This window comes from Urtica dioica, chromosome 8 (assembly GCF_054948205.1).
Source record: "Urtica dioica subsp. dioica isolate 48M chromosome 8, U.dioica_male_clone48M_v1_H2, whole genome shotgun sequence".
NCBI lineage: Eukaryota > Viridiplantae > Streptophyta > Magnoliopsida > Rosales > Urticaceae > Urtica > Urtica dioica.
This window is the reverse complement of record NC_142763.1, coordinates 5,231,540-5,236,511: the sequence shown is the minus strand read 5'-3', so window position 1 is coordinate 5,236,511 and position 4,972 is coordinate 5,231,540. Positions and strand designations below refer to the sequence as shown.

The following is a 4,972-nucleotide window of genomic DNA, read 5'->3' as shown; positions in this document are numbered from 1 at the left end:
GCCATTTTTGTCAGCCGGACTAATTCCGTTTCTCAATTCGTTAGTGGCTTAAAGCCCTTAATCTTGATAGTGATTTATCTTTTGGCTTATCTTACTCTTGCTTACTAGAAAGCATATAGAAAATGCACGTACAATATATGTATATATATAAAGATATATATAATATTTCTTGATATTGTAGGTGCCTATAATCCACTTACCCGGATATGATTCTTTCGAATCCTGAGATCTTCTCTTCCAGATAAAAGGGTTCTTCTTAACTTCACGTATAACCCAGTCCTCGTAAGCTTCTCCTGCTAATCCTGATAGCAATCTGGACTTATCTATGGAAGAGAAAGATCGAACATCGAGTATACTCAGTATCTCGTCCATTGATCTACTAACGTACACACTTCTACTAAAAGAAAGCTCATAAGGAACGTATTCAAAACGTCCTCAGTATCTCGTCCATTGATCTACTAACGTACACACTTCTACTAAAAGAAAGCTCATAAGGAACGTATTCAAAACGTCCTCCTAGTCACGCTACTCAAAGCGTCTAAAAAAACGAGCATTAGAGAATACATGACAGAACAGAGACAGGAAAGAATCGACGCCTAAAAACAAGACCCTGACATAACTTCTCTGGTCTAAACTAAGAAACGTCCCACTATTCGACCACCTATTCTTTTGACGGGACAAAGCCCATTGCTTAGGATAGGTTCCCGAAGGTCGAAACTAAAAGAAAAGAACGTATAAAGAAACTCTTACTAACAATCTATAGAATACGTAAGTTATATGAAAATAACTCAAAACGATACTTTTCAAATATGTTCTAGGAAATATTTTTGACTTGTCTCTTTTTATTGACAAGTTATAACGTTTGAGAACGTAAATAAAACATTTCTCGTTGATATTCGTTTTCCAAATTAAAAGAGTCGAGCTTATAGTCGAACTCGATTTTTAATACATAATTAAGATAAGTATATTAAATAATTAATTGAATAATCAACGAGTTTAGTAACAATACATATTAATTTATTTTTTCTTAACGACTTACATAAAACGAGCTTGATTATAAAACATACTAATTATAACGTATTAATTCTTGATAATAATAACGTACTAATTTTAACGGTTCAAACGAAACTAACTTGGAAAATAAAACCATTGTCAAACAATAAAACATAACAACACTATACATAAAATATAATAACGCACTAACTCCGAGCACTCATACAATCCATCAAAGCTTCGCAACTAACTAAAAAAAAACTACTTCACTACGTCTTAGACTCGAGTCGGGACTCGGGAAATTTCGACTCGCTAACACCGGGCAGAGACTGCCATAAACAGCCCCCCCGAGAGCCGCCACAGCGTCGCTGCCGTCCCCGGCCCAACAGCTCGTCCCAACCGAGCCGATGAACCTCGCTGACCAGCCCCGCTCCGTCGTCACTCGCGCAGCAGCTCCGACACTCTTGGACAGCGTCCTTGCCGTCCCGAACCGCTGCCCCGAGACCTGTGCCGCCCACCTAGACCGAGTCTAACACTCGACACAACTCGCAACAAAAGAAAACGACTTAACAACTCTATAACAAAACTTCAAAACAACCTTACACGTACACAGTCAGCAACAATATCACAAACAAACACACGGCTGGAACAATTTCAAATCCAACTCATCCAAAATCACCCCAAAACAAATAATCATCATCAATCTCGTTCCAAACCTCAAACCATGAAAAACCCCCAATCTTAAACCCTAGAAATCACCAATCAACGGGTTTGATTTCTTACCCAAATTCTTTCATGGATTTGGAGTCTCCGGGGTTCTCTCTCTCTTTCCCGGCGTGATTTTCCTCGGCGACGGTCCTTGGTGACTCGCGGCGTCGGCGCTCTGCTCGGCTGGGATGCGCGCGCGGGCTCGATGGCTCTCGGCCGAGCGTTCTCCTTCCCCAGTCGCTCGCTCTCCCTCGATCTCTTTCTCTCTCTCGCTCGCTCGACCGCTCTCTCTCTCTCTCTCGCTCTCCCTTCTCTCGGTTCTCTCTCTCGCTCGGGTTCTCTTCTCCTTCTTCTTTTTTTTTTTCCCGTGTCTTTTCTCTTCCTTGGGCTGGTGGGTTTGATTTTATTCGGCTACGTGATAAACATCACTTGATATTATCCAAATCTTTGATTGATGACATGACAATGCTCATCCTTATCCCATTAATTACAAACCAACCTATTTTCTTTGTTTTCTTTCAAATGGGTCCCTTAAAAATCATTACAACCAAGTCCTCTTCATATAATTATTTAATTAAATCCATAACCAAACGGATTATAATTATATGATTTGAACCGAGAATTTTCTCGTTCGTTCTCGATTAATTTAAATATATTTAAGGTTTCTCGAAATTAATTCTCATCCTTGAGAATTTATTTCTTAAATTAATTTCCAGAATGTTTCCTCGGAATTAATTTATTAATCGAGTTAAACTCGATAATTCCTTTATTCATTCCGAGATTTATCATTACCTTAACATATTTAAAATTAATTCGATAAATCCATTGAAGTATAATTTACTCGAGAATTCAGTTGTAACAGCGGAAACTCGTTTATTATTTTCAAATCTCCAAATACGAGTGACGCAGAAACTTGTCCTTACAGTGAATGACTTGGCCGAACGAACCCTTTATCCAGTAACTCTTGAAGTTGTGATTGCAGCTCCTTGAGTTCAGCTGGCGCCATTCGATAGGGTGACTTAGAAATCGGTCCCGTACCAGGTAGTAATTCAATCCCAAAAGAAATCTCACGCTCTGGAGCTAGGCCTGGTAAATCTTCGGGGAAAACATCAACAAAATCTCTCACCGTTGGCATCTCGTTTGGAGTCGCTTCTACATCCTTAGTCTTGTCCACTACCGACGCTAAGAATCCATAACACCATTTACTCATCAATCTTCTAGCTTGTAATGCTGACACCAACATCTTTGATTTCTTGAGTGGCCTTCCTTCAAAGGTGAACCCTCTTCCCGTTACCGGTTTAAAGATTACTCTTTTACGATGACAATCGATCATTGCATTATTCTCGTGTAAGAAGTCCATACCCAAGATAGCATCAAAGTCTTTCATTTCTAAGACAATGAAATCACTCTTTAATTCTTGACCACCAATTATTACCGGTACTCTTTTTAAACAGTACTCTGATAATAGCACATCACCAGACGGTAATGCCGTCTTGAAAACCTTCATAGTTTTCACTACACTATCGCCTAATTTTCTAGCCAGTTCTAATGAAATAAAGCAATGCGTAACACCAGAGTCAAACAAAACTAGAGCATCAAAGTGAGCTATAGGAAGCTGACCTGCTACAACATTCGAAGAGCTGGCTAGAGCATCGGCGTTGGTGTAGGCGTAAATACGACCTTGGGTCGGCGGTGGCGTCTGAGTTATGGGTGGTGCCTCAAGTCGATCCTGGAAAATTTGTGGCCCTTCAATGGCAGCTTGCATGGAGTTGAGTCGTCCATTCTGACTGTGTTGCTGATACTGTGCATTTGGAGCGAAATTCAGTTTTGGACAGTCTTTAATATAGTGACCAGCTAACCACACTTGAAGCAGGTCATGTTTCCCCTCCGGCACTCTCCAGGATGCCTCTTTCCACAAATGTTGCATATAGGAAATGTCGCTACCTCTGTCTTGACCTTGGTGTTGGCGTTACCACCATTTCCAGGATGGCTTCTCTTCTTTCCATTCCCATTCCATTGGGGTCGTGCCTTGGAGCCTTGGCTACTGTAATTAGGCTGGGGATTTCCTGATTGGTTTGGTTTCCTGTTGTCAGGTCCTCGGTTTTGGCCTTTCTCCTCTTTTCGAGCCTTGTAAAACTGGGCTCGTTCCTCCTTTACTTGGATCAAGTGATACTCGGCTCGCATGGCACGTTCGAGGCAGTCTGCGACTGTGGTAGGTGGCTGACTTCCACTATCAATGGCTAAGGCTAATTCCGGTCGGAACATTCCCATCATCCGTCGAACTCTTTCTGTCTCTGTCGGAACCAAATGAGGGCACAGTCTAGCTAATTTATTGAACTTACTAACAACTATAGTCACAATCATCGTCCCTTGCTTCAGCTCCGTAAATTCCTTCTGCTGAGTATTCATCGCTCGCATGTTGAAATACTTACTGTTGAACTCCTCGATGAAGTCTTCCCAAGACATAGCGCGTGTGTCTCTTCTAGCTGCAACTGTCTCCCACCAGTATCGTGCATCCTTCTTCAGAACAAAAGACGCGCATATGACCTTCTCAATTTCTGATATATTCATGAAGTTGAAGATCTTCTTCATCTCTGACATCCACTCGTCAGCCACTAAAGGATCAGTGGAACCTTCAAAATCTGGAGCTCTCATCCTCCTGAACCTTTCGAAAAGATCATCAGTCACAACAACTTGGCCCATCTGAGGTACATTATGGGGAGGTGCTGGTGGTGCTTGTTGATCCTCTTCCACATTTCCATTGACTTGGAGAAGATGATTCCTCAACTCTTGTATCTCTACTTCTTGGGTTTCGATACGTTGCAGCAATGCAGTAACGAGTACCGCAAGATCTGGCTGGGCCGCTGACTGAGGTGCGGGGGCTGGACCGTCGGGATTCACTGCTGCTCCTTGTTGTGCGGGAAACGGAGCGGCATGATGAGCATCTTGCATTGGGACATTAGCGGCAACTCTGCCTCTTCCCCTACCTCGGCCTCGTGGCCTACCTCTGCCTTACCCACGAGCAGCTTGAACGTTTTCCATCTAAGATTTCGAAGACATTTTCGCGATTAGGGTTTTTGCCTACTTTGACTATTAGGATCGATTATAGAAAAGACTTAACATGCAAAACACCCTCATACAAGGAACTTTATGAAACTATTAAGATAATAGTGCTTTCCATATTAAGTAACTTAAACATATAATCCAAATCCGAAAGTGATACTCAAAACAAAAAAAACAAAACAAAACCAAAATCTCATAAAAATAAATA

At 41.6% G+C, this 4,972-nt stretch overlaps 1 long non-coding RNA gene across 1 annotated transcript; it reads right to left on the bottom strand.

Moving 5' to 3' along the window:
- Nucleotides 1-1,133: 1,133 nt before the first annotated feature.
- On the bottom strand, nucleotides 1,134-2,154 carry LOC149387521 (uncharacterized). Its single transcript, XR_016300787.1, has 2 exons — nucleotides 1,777-2,154; nucleotides 1,134-1,538 (listed from the first exon to the last, which is right to left on the bottom strand). It is a non-coding gene; the product is annotated as an uncharacterized LOC149387521 (long non-coding RNA).
- Between the last annotated feature and the right edge of the window lie 2,818 nt (nucleotides 2,155-4,972).